We start from the raw sequence: 13,066 nt of genomic DNA on the forward strand, positions 1-13,066 counted from the left end.
GACTTGAAAGAAATTTGATATACAAAGTAAAAAAGGAATAGAGGCAGTACAAAAAGTTTGAGCAACTTTTAGCGTTCCTGTACATTGCACTCAAACACACTGGCCTGGCAATTCATAGAGAACACTCAAAACAATCGATGATTATGCATCTCATTGATTCACATGTCAGAGCCAAGATTTACTTCATAACTAAATAATAAAGAAAATCGATCGATGTTGCTAATAGCAAAGGGCGTCCCATTCGAAAATATCAAATGCATGTCTTCTTACTAACATTAGCGAGCAAAATTTGACAAGGTTGTCCCATTCCAAAATGTCAAATGCGTGTTGTTTTGCGTACATCAATGAGGAAAATTTGACAAGGTTCTCCCATTCCAAAATATCAAATGCCTACAGTCGTGGAATGGGCACGTTTTGCCATCAGTTCGAACATTGACATGGCACCTCGTGCTAAATAAACCAGTTCTTCTTTTTGTGCAGTTCCACCAAAATCAACCAAATTCGTGCATAGCTTGTATGATTTCGCCTTTATATGTTGCAACGCCTTGAACATATCAGCACCTCCTTTCTTGTGGTGGAAATTAATGATTCGAAAATATTCGATGTATTCGAGAACATTTTGTGTAGTTCCCATTGAAATCAAGCTGAGCATCCCTTTTTGCATAAATACAAAAGAAGTGATTAGTATAAAGCAAACTGTACTATGAATTGACAGTTTAAATAGGCAACCTACATGTTCCATGCAGATCACACATTTAAAAAAATGGAACTCACCAGAAAGAATCCTAAAACACATTTTGTTGGCCATCACAACAACAAAGATGGAGATCCGTGAGTCCTTCTGAGCTGAATTTAGTTTATTCTTGTGGGAAATAATGTAACCATACTTCAACTGCTCCCTTTTGATAAGAAGAGAGGCTTGGCTTCGTCATCCTTGCATAATCACAACTCGGCACTTCACATACTCCACATTCTTCTTCAGAGGAGGATGATCCTGTTGTGCACAGACAAGAGGACAACTAAATGCTAGCATCCCTGTTTGCTTGAAAAAAGGAAAGGAAATAATAAAATGGTACAGAGATGAAGCACTTCATGAACGTAGCTAAATAGTAGCACAACACCAATAGAGATGACAAAGCTCAATCATATGGATGAAATCCGTGGGCCGGTACCAACCTTTGTAAGGAGGCTTATTGTGTAGAGCATATAGATGAAGCACTTCTTAGGAACCATCTGTTGTTATCTACTGTGGTTACCATCCTTACTATATCACTACAAAAAAATACACTCTCATGATGATACGTGTTTTTCATAGTAGGTCGCGTTTTTTGTCATGCATGTACATCCATGATGATTTTATGATAGAGTCAAGATAGTCATACATGTGCTGTCGTAGAAGCATTCCATGACATTACCAAAATTATCATCACGGACTGTCCACTTCCATGACGATAAACCGCACGTCACAGAAGTGCTTTCGTCAAGGATGACCGACACGTGGCATCCACCGTAACGGAACACCGTTAAGCTATCGGGTCCGGTTTTGGATCCGATAACCCGTTAACAGCCCGGACCAATGGGGATTTTCCACGTGTAAAATCATCATCGGCCGGAGGAAACACGTGTTGCCTCACCGTTGGGACAGATGTCATCCACTCATTGGACACGAGGCGCCTATGATAGGTCGACACGTGGCATGGCCCAACAGTGGCCCATTCCGGTGAAAAAGGCCGGCCTAGTAAAAATTAGCAGGCCGACCCATATAAGGCCTACTTGTGTCAGGTCCATTTAAGCCCACGGCCCATACGAGATGTGCCAATTTGGCCCGTCAATGGCCCGTTAAAGATTTGACACCATTGTAGCCCATCGTCTGTTTGAGCCCGTTAACAGCCCGCTATTTATTTGGGCTCAATATCGGCCCGATGATATTTCGCCTGTTAATGGCCCATTCAAAGAATGGGCCAATTTTCAGGATGTACATCTTTCAGCCTTTTAGCGACCCATTTAAATGTTGGGCTAATTTCCGGCCCGGTGTGTCTTTCAGCCTGTTGTCGGCCCATAAATCAGTTAGGCCATTTGTAGTCAGACCTGAGTTTCGGCCTTTTAGTGACCCATTTAAGTGTTGGGCCAACTTCCGGCCCGGTGTGTCTTTCAGCCTGTTGACGGCCCATAAATTAGTTGGGCAATTTGTAGTCGGACTTGAGTTTTGGCCTTTTAGTGACCCATTTAAGTGTTGGGCCTATTCCCGGCCCCGTGTGCCTTTCAACCTGTTAACGGACCATAAATGAGTTGAGCCATTTGTAGTCGAACCTGAGTTTTGGCCTTTTAATAGCCCATGCCCTTCATGGTCCAATACCAGCCCGGTTTCTCTTTTGGCCTGTGATAATCGACAAGTGTAGGGGATCGCAACAGCTTTCAACGGTAAAGTATTCAACCCACATTTATTGATTCGACACAAGGGGAGAAAAAGAATATTCTTGAGTATTAGCAGATGAGTTGTCAATTCAACCACACCTGGATAACTTAGTATCTGCAGCAAAGTATTTAGTAGCAAAGTAGTATGATAATAAAGGTAACGGTGGCAAAAGTAAAGATAATAGTTTTTTGGTTTTTGTAGTTGTTGTAACAGTAGCAACGGAAAAGTAAATAAGCGAAGAACAATATATGAAAAGCTCGTAGGCAATGGATCAGTGATGGATAATTATGCCGGATGCGATTCCTCATGTAATAGCTATAACATAGGGTGACACAGAACTAGCTCCAGTTCATCAATGTAATGTAGGCATGTATTCCGAATATAGTCATACGTGCTTATGGAAAAGAACTTGCATGACATCTTTTGTCCTACCCTCCCGTGGCAGCGGGGTCCTGGCGGAAACTAAGGGATATTAAGGCCTCCTTTTAATAGAGAACCAGAACAAAGCATTAGCACATAGTGAATACATGAACTCCTCAAACTACGGTCATCACCGAGAAGTATCCCGATTATTGTCACTTCGGGGTTGTTGGATCATAACACATAATAGGTGAGTATAGACTTGCAAGATAGGATCAAGAACACACATATATTCATGAAAACATAATAGGTTCAGATATGAAATTATGGCACTCAGGCCCTAGTGACAAGCATTAAGCATAGCAAAGTCATAGCAACATCAATCTCAGAACATAGTGGATACTAGGGATCAAACCCTAACAAAACTAACTTGATTACATGGTAAATCTCATCCAACCCATAACCGTCCAGCAAGCCTACAATGGAATTACTCATGCACGGCGATGAGCATCATGAAATTGGTGATGGAGGATGATTGATGATGACGACGGCGACGAATCCCCCTCTCCGGAGCCCCGAACGGACTCCAGATCATCCCTCCCGAGAGAGATTAGGGCTTGGTGGCGGCTCCATGTCGTAAAACGTGATGAAAATTTCTCTCTGTTTTTTTCTCCCCGAACATGAATATATGGAGTTGGAGTTGAGGTCGGTGTAGGTCCAGGGGGGCCACGAGATAGGGGGGCGCGCCCAGGAGAGGGCGCGCGCCCCCTGTCTCGTGGACAGGGTGTGGGCCCCCTGGTCTTGATTCTTTCACCAGTATTTTTTATATTTTCCAAAAGGTCGCTCCGTGGATTTTCAGGACATTCCGAGAACTTTTCTTTTCTACACATAAAACAACATCATGGCAGTTCTGCTGAAAACAGCGTTAGTCCGGGTTAGTTTCATTCAAATCATGCAAGTTAGAGTCCAAAACAAGGGCAAAAGTGTTTGGAAAAGTAGATACGTTGGAGACGTCTCAACTCTCCCAAGCTTAAACCTTTGCTTGTCCTCAAGCAATTTAGTTGATAAACTGAAAGTGATAAAGAAAAACTTTTACAAACTCTGTTTGCTCTTGTTGTTGTAAACATGCAAAGCCATCATTCAGGTTTCAGCACATATTATGAACTAACCATACTCACCATAACACTTAGGTCTCACAATTACTCATATCAATAGCATAATCAGCTAGCGAGCCATAATATAAAACTCTGATGACAACACTTTCTGAAAACAATCATAACATGATATAACAAAATGGTATCTCGCAAGCCCTTTCTAAGACCGCAAAACATAAATGCAGAGCACCTTTAAAGATCAAGGTCTGACTATACATTGTAATTCATGGTAAAAGAGATCCAGTCAAGTCATGCCCAATATAAATCAATAGTAATGAATGCAAATGACAGTGTGCTCTCCACCGGGTGCTTTTTAATAAGAAGGGTGATGACTCAACATAAAAGTAAATAGATAGGCCCTTCGCAGAGGGAAGCAGGGATTTGTAGAGGTGCCAGAGCTCGAATTTAAAATAGAGATTGAATAACATTTTGAGCGGCATACTTTTGCTGTCAATGCAGCAACTATGAGATGGTTGTATCTTCGATACTACATGCATTATAGGCAGTTCCCAAACAAAATGGTAAAGGTTTATACTCCCCCAACCACCAACAAGCATCAATCCATGGCTTTCTCGAAACGACGAGTGCCTCCAACTAACAACAGCCCTGGGGGAGTTTTGTTTAATTATTTTGATTTGCTTTGATCTTTTTGGATCATGGGGCTAGGCACCCTGGTTATCGGCCCTTTCTCGTGAATGAGGAGCGGAGTCCACTCCTCTTGAGAATAACCCACCTAGCATGGAAGATATAGGCAGCCCTAGTTGAAACATGAGCTGCTCGAGCATACAAAACAGAATTTCATTTGAAGGTTTGGAGTTTGGCACATACAAATTTACTTGGAACGACAGGTAAATACCGCATATAGGAAGGTATAGTGGACTCATATGAAACAACTTTGGGGTTTAAGGAGTTTGGATGCACAAGCAGTATTCCCGCTTAGTACAGGTGAAGGCTAGCAAAAGACTGGGAAGTGACCAACTGAGAGAGCGACAACAGTCATAAACATGCATTAAAATTAATTCACACCAAATACAAGCATGAGTAGGATATAATCCACCATGAACATAAATATCATGAAGGCCATGTTGATTTGATTCAAAAACATGCGTGAACATGTGCCAAGTCGAGTCACTCAATACATTCAAAGGAGGATACCATCCCATCATACCACATCATAATCATTCTAATAGCATGTTGGCACGCAAGGTAAACCATTATAACTCATAGCTAATCAAGCATGGCACAAGCAACTATAATCTCTAAATGTCATTGCAAATATGTTTGCCTCATAATAGGCTGACTCAGAAACGATGAACTCATCATATTTACAAAAACAAGAGAGTTCGAGTTCATACCAGCTTTTCTCATCTCAATAAGTCCATCATATATCGTCATTATTGCCTTTCACTTGCACGACCGAACGATGTGTATAATAATAAGAGTGCACATGCATTGGAGTAAGCTGGAATCTGCAAGCATTCAACTCAAGAGAGAAGACAAGTAATATGGGCTCTAAGTTAAATAAACAATCATGCATATGAGAGCCACTAAACATTTTCAATATGGTCTTCTCGACCCCCAAAGGAAAGAAAAGAAAATAAAACTATTTACACGGGAAAGATCCCAACAAGTAAGAAGAAGAACTAGAAATCTTTTTTGAGTTTTTATTTTAATTATTACTACAAGCATGGAAATTAAACTAACTAATTTTTTTGGTTTTTCTTAAGGTTTATCAAACACACAAGAAGAAAGCTAGAAAAAGAAATTTAAACTAGCATGGATAATACAATGAAAGAGTATGAGCATCGACGACTAGTGTGTGAACATGAATGTAAAGTCTGTGAGAAATACATACTCCCCCAAGCTTAGGCTTTTGGCCTAAGTTGGTCTAGTACCAAGGACCGCCGCTACCCTCCCTGGTGTATGGGAGGTGTAATCAGGATACCACTGGCTGGTCATCTCCGGATCCCATTGGACAGACGATGCACAATAAGGGTCCAGTTCAGGTTCCGGCTCAGGTTCAGGTTCTGGAGTGAAACCTTGGGCTCGATGATTGTACACCGCTTCCGACGTGACAAGAAAATTTTCTACAAGAAAATTAAACAACAGAGGCGCAGGCAAAATAATAATTTCAATGTGTTTCTTATTAAATCTAAGTTTATACAAGAGCATCTTCTCTTTGTTGTCAAAAATAAACTTGTGTGCTACCATGCTCTTGTAATCTAAAATGTGAGGAGGAAATTTTGTCTCCTCTTTCTCATGGTGCCTAATGGGTATCTGAAAATTTCTAGCAAGACGTGCAGCATAGATACCTCCAAATATGGGGCCTTTTGTATGATTCAGGTCTAGCCGTTTAGCAACGACGACACCCATACTAAAACTATTGTATCCAAGCAAGTCATGTTGAAGAATGATAATATCAGGAACACTAAAGTTTCCACTATTTCCACGACCAATCAAGCATCTACTAGGAAATATGGCAAAGTAGCGTAAAACAGGAAAGTGTATGCTAGAGATTTTTGCCACAGAACCCTTCTTTGGCTCCTCTACAGCGATAGTATTAACAAAGCCATCCACATCTCTATGATGGGGTCCTCTAATTCTCCCTCATAGGGTATCCTACACACCGCGCAAAAATTACGTAAAGACATTTCTCTAAATTCATCATATAAATGAAATGATACTGCAGGCGGTGACTTCTTAGGATAATAATAATTTTTTTGCATGAAAGTCTTGGTGAGTAAGAGATACTGATCGATTCGGTCGTTCATGAAACCGGGGAGGCCTGCATTCTCGATTAAAGAATAAAAATCTTCATGAATTCCAGCTTCTTTCAAGAAATCATCGCATGGCCATTTACACGACCGTACTTTCGCTAAGCAAGGAAGATTATACTTGCCTTTTTTCCTTCTCTTTGGCTTGTTTTTATTGAGAGCCTTGGCTAGAAGAGCCCCTCAAAAATTTCCTTAACATTTTCTGTAAATTTCTGACATTTTAGTAACTTCAAAATAAAAGTGAATAAAACTAAACAAGATTGGTAGCAACTACTCCTACAAGTGCCTATAGCCTATATCATGCATTGGAATTGCTTGGGACCTCATAAATTCAACATGCAAGCTCAAGAACATGGTCACCTATGCAGCAAAAATTTGCAATGAATAAAGCACTAGAACAAAAACTAATTGGATCAATGCAGGAGTCACATACCAAGCAACAATCTCCCAAAGCAGTTTTGTGAATGGAGCTTTGAGCAAGGAGATCGAAAATCGCAGCAAAATGAGCTAGAACTCGTGCTTGAGCTGGATGGGCATTTTTTGGGGTAGAAGATGAAGTGTGTGGGTGCTGGCATAAGTGGAGGGGGGCCACCAGGGGCCCACGAGACAGGGGGCGCGCCTAGGTGGTGTGGGCGCGCCCTCCACTCTCATGGCCTGGTGCTTGCCCCTACTGTAGTGATTTCAGTGCCTAAAATCCTCAAATATTTCATAAAAAATCATAGTAAATTTGCAGGGCATTTGGAGAACTTTTATTTTCGGGATATTTTTCTAATGCACGGATAATTTAGAAAACAGACGCATAATACTATTTTTGCTTTATTTATTATAAATAACAGAAAGTGAAAAGTGGGTACAGAAGGTTGTGCCTTCTAGTTTCATCCATCTCATGGTCATCAAAATGATTCCACTAACAAGGTTGATCAAGTCTTGTTAACAAACTCATTCCGAATAACACGGAACCGGAGAAATTTTGAATAACACTAAGTTACCTCAATGGGGATATGAAAATCCCCAACAATAAGAATATCATACTTTTTCTTGACAGTAGGGAGAGGAAATTCAAAACCTCCAATAATAATAGTTGGAACTTTTCCAATAAAATTGATGCTATGAAATTGAGATTGTTTCCTCAGAAAGTGTACCATATGCTCATTACCATTAACATGAAAAGTGACATTGCCTTTATTGCAATCAATAACAGCCCCTGCAGTATTCAAAAAGGGTCTACCAAGGATAATAGACATACTATCGTCCTCAAGAATATCAAGAATAACAAAGTCCGTTAAGATAGTGACATTTGCAACCACAACAGGCACATCCTCACAAATACCGACAGGTATAGCAGTTGATTTATCAGCCATTTGCAAAGATATTTCAGTAGGTGTCAACTTATTCAATTCAAGTCTACGATATAAAGAGATAGGCATAACACTAACACCGGCTCCAAGATCACATAAAGCAGTTCTAACATAATTTCTTTTAATGGATCATGGTATAGTTGGTAAACCCGGATCTCCAAGTTTCTTTGGTATTCCACCCTTAAAAGTGTAATTAGCAAGCATGGTGGAAATTTCAGCTTCCGGTATCTTTCTTTTATTTGTAATGATATCCTTCATATACTTAGCATAAGGATTTACTTTAAGCATATTTGTTAAGCGCATACGTAAGAAAATAGGTCTAATCATTTCAGCAAAGCTCTCAAAATCCTCATCATCCTTTGTCTTGGATGATTTAGGTGGAAAGGGCATGGGTTTCTGAACCCATGGTTCTCTTTCTCTACCGTGCTTCCTAGCAACAAAATCTCTCTTATCATAACGTTGATTCTTTGATTGTGGGTTATCAAGATCAACAACAGGTTCAATCTCTACTTCATTATTTTTGCTAGTTTGAGCATCAACATGAACATTATCGTTAACATTATTACTAGGTTCATGTTCATCACCTGATTGTGTTTCAGCATCAGAAATAGAAATATCATTGGGATTCTCAGGTGTGCCTACAATAGGTTCACTAGAAGCATGCAAAGTTCTATCATTTTTCTTCTTCTTCTTTTTAGAAGAACTAGGTGCCTCTAAATTGTTTCTCTGAGAATCCTGCTTGATTCTCTTAGGGTGGCCTTCAGGATACAAAGGTTCCTGAGTCATTCTACCAGTTCTAGTAGCCACTCTAATAGCAAAGTCATTTTTATTATTTAATTCATCAAGCAAATCATTTTGAGCTTTAAGTACTTGCTCAGCTTGAGTAGCAACCATAGAAGTATATTTGCTAATGAGTTTGACTTCACCTTTAACTCTAGCCATATTATCGCTCACGCATCCTATTTCAAAAGCATTATTCTTTAACTCTCTACCAACATAAGCATTAAAACTTTCTTGTCTAGCCATAAATTCATCAAATTCATCTAAGCATGGGCTATGAAATTTAGTAGAGGGGATTTCAACTTTATCATATCTATAGAGATAATTTACCTTTACAACCTGTGTCGGGTTATCAAGACATTGTGGTTCTTCAACAGGCGGTATATTAAGACCATGTATTTCTTCAATAGGAGATAAATTCTTAACATCTTCAACTTTAATACCTTTTTCTTTCATTGATTTCTTTGCCTCTTGCATATCTTCAGGACTGAGAAATAAAACACCTCTCTTCTTCGGAGTGGGTTTAGGAATAGGCTCAGGAGTTGGATCAATTGGTTCAGGAATTGGCTCGGGGAGAGTCCAATTATTTTCATTAGTCAACATATTATTCAATAATAATTCAGCTTCGTCGACTGTTCTTTCCCTGAAAACACAACCAGCACAACTATCCAAGTAGTCCTTGGAAGCATCGGTTAGTCCATTATAAAAGATATCAAGTATTTCATTTTTCTTGAGAGGATGATTAGGTAAAGCATTAAGTAACCGGAGAAGCCTCCCCCAAGCTTGTGGGAGACTCTCTTCTTTGATTTGCACAAAATTATATATTTCCCGCAAGGCAGCTTGTTTCTTATGAGCAGGGAAATATTTAGCAGAAAAGTAAGAAATCATATCATGGGGACTACGCACACAACTAGGAGCAAGAGAATTATACCAAGTCTTAGCATCACCCTTTAATGAGAATGGAAATATCTTAAGGATATAATAATAGCGAGACTTCTCATCATGAGTAAACAGGGCAGCTATATCATTCAACTTGGTAAGATTTTCCACAACAGTTTCAGATTCAAGACCATAAAAAGGATCAGATTCAACTAAAGTAATAATCTTAGGATCAACAGAGAATTCATAATCCTTATCAGTAACATAGATAGGTGAAGTATTAAAAGCAGGGTCAGGTTTCATTCTAGCATTAAGATACTGCTGCTTCCATTTAGCTAATAATTTCTTAAGATCATATCTATCATTGCAAGCAAAGATAGCTCTAGCAGCTTCTTCATTCATAACATAACCCTCGGGAACAATAGTTAATTCATAATCATTGTGAGAATTTTCATCATCACTATCATCAATAATAGAATCTTCAATATTTTCATTCCCCCTAACTCTAGCAAGTTGTTAATCAAGAAATTCACCTAATGGCAAAGTAGTATCACACACAGAAGTAGTTTCATCATGCATAGCAGAAGTGGCATCATCAATAACATGCGACATATCAAAATTCATAGCAGTAGCAGGTTTAGGTGTCGCAAGCTTACTAATAACGGAAGAATAATCTAGTGCAGAGCTAGATGGCAGTTCCTTACCCCCCCCCCCTCGTAGTTGAGGGCAAAATTGTAGTTCTGTCGTCTTTCAAGTTCTTCATAGTGATCAACAGATATAAATCCCAAGTGACTCAGAGAATAGAGCTATGCTCCCCGGCAACGGCGCTAGAAATTAGTCTTGATAACCCACAAGTGTAGGGGATCGTAATAGCTTTCGACGGTAAAGTATTCAACCCAGATTTATTGATTCGACACAAGGGGAGCCAAAGAATATTCTTGAGTATTAGCAGTTGAGTTGTCAATTCAACCACACCTGGATAACTTAGTATCTGCAGCAAAGTATTTAGTAGCAAAGTAGTATGATAATAAAGGTAACGGTGGCAAAAGTAAAGATAATAGTTTTTTGGTTTTTGTAGTTGTTGTAACAGTAGCAACGGAAAAGTAAATAAGCGAAGAACAATATATGAAAAGCTCGTAGGCAATGGATCAGTGATGGATAATTATGCCGGATGCGATTCCTCATGTAATAGCTATAACATAGGGTGACACAGAACTAGCTCCAGTTCATCAATGTAATGTAGGCATGTATTCCGAATATAGTCATACGTGCTTATGGAGAATAACTTGCATGACATATTTTGTCCTACCCTCCCATGGCAGCGGGGTCCTAGAGGAAACTAAGGGATATTAAGGCCTCCTTTTAATAGAGAACCGGAACAAAGCATTAGCACATAATGAATACATGAACTCCTCAAACTACGGTCATCAACGAGAAGTATCCCGATTATTGTCACTTCGGGGTTGTCGGATCATAACTCATAATAGGTGACTATAGACTTGCAAGATAGGATCAAGAACACACATATATTCATGAAAACATAATACTTTCAGATCTGAAATCATGGCACTCAGGCCCTACTGACAAGCATTAAGCATAGAAAAGTCATAGCAACATCAATCTCAGAACATAGTGGATACTAGGGATCAAACCCTAACAAAACTAACTTGATTACATGGTAAATCTCATCCAACCCATCACCGTCCAGCAAGCCTATGATGGAATTACTCACGCACGGCTGTGTGCATCATGAAATTGGTGATGGAAGATGGTTGATGATGACAACGGCGACGAATCCCCCTCTCCGGAGCCCCGAACGGACTCCAGATCAGCCCTCCCAAGAGAGATTAGGGCTTGGGAGCAGCTCCGTGTCGTAAAACGCGATGAAACTTTCTCTCTAATTTTTTTCTCCCCGAACGTGAATATATGGAGTTGGAGTTGAGGTCGGTGGAGGTCCAGGGGGCCCACGAGAGAGGGGGCGCACCCAGGGGAGGGGGCGCGCCCCCCTGTCTCGTGGACAGGGTGTGGGCCCCCTGGTCTTGATTCTTTCGCCAGTATTTTTATATTTTCCAAAAAGTCGCTCCGTGGATTTTCAGGACATTCCGAGACCTTTTCTTTTCTACACATAAAACAACATCATGGCAGTTCTGCTGAAAACAATGTCAGTCCGGGTTAGTTTCATTCAAATCATGCAAGTTAGAGTCCAAAACAAGGGCAAAAGTGTTTGGAAAAGTAGATAGATTGGAGACGTATCAGCCGGCTAAAGGCCCACAACATAATTGGGCCATTTACAATAGGACCTGACTTTCGGCCTTTTAGCAGCCCATGCTCTTCATGGTCCAGTACAAGCCCGCTGTCTCTTTCGGCTTGGTAAAGGCCCACAGCATAGTTGGACCATATGTAGCTCGAACTTAGTAACACCCTCTTAACGGCCCGTGAAATCAATTGGGCCCACCTGTTGCCCACTTTGATGTCGGCCTGTTAACGACCCGGGAGGTAAGAGGGCCGACCATTAACTGTCGACCTGGTAACGACCCATTAACTTAATGGGCCCACTAAATTTCGTACATGTCTATAGGCCAAATTAGATAATTTGAGCCCATTACGACGAGCAATTATGCACAGGACCAAAACCGATCAAGCAAAGGTATGGCATACAGGGAAAAATGTTGCACATCCAGCATATATTACAGGAAATTACATCCACTAGGCAATCAAAGATTGATGCCAGTGCAAATAAATGAACAGAACCTAACAATCTACAACGCAATCTTCAACTTCAGCACGGATGACGCCCATAAGCATGTGGGCAAGTTCTTGCTGCTTTACTACACTGTCTCTGAAAACATTGATTAGTTGTTGTGTCGCACAACTCTGCACCTATGATTCCCCCGCCATTTCCATCATTGCTCCAGCCATTAATTGGTTCACAAACATACATTTTTTCGTTGCATTCGAGACAGAGGATACTCAACAGATTCAGATGGCGATTTTGGCAGGCTTGTATTATTAATAGTGGAGAGTGTCTCGACCACTGCATCGTAACATAAATTAGGAGGGGAACCAAACAGATTAATCATGAGTTATTTCCATATTACTTGGCCTAGATTTATTGGAAAGAAACAATGGGGTTGCCTTGCTGTTTTCAGAGTTTGTCTTCTTATCTTCAGCAGCCTGCACCAAATTAACACACTAGCATTGCTATCATTGGCCAAGTCAGATAATAGGAAAGCAACATTGACACAACAATCATTTGGGCAACTAGCCTACACCAAATTAACACAATATGGCACAGCTATCATCAGCCAGGTAAGGTAATACGAAAGCAACATTCACACAATGAAT

This window comes from Triticum aestivum, chromosome 5B (genome assembly GCF_018294505.1).
Source record: "Triticum aestivum cultivar Chinese Spring chromosome 5B, IWGSC CS RefSeq v2.1, whole genome shotgun sequence".
Classification (NCBI taxonomy): Eukaryota; Viridiplantae; Streptophyta; class Magnoliopsida; order Poales; family Poaceae; genus Triticum; species Triticum aestivum.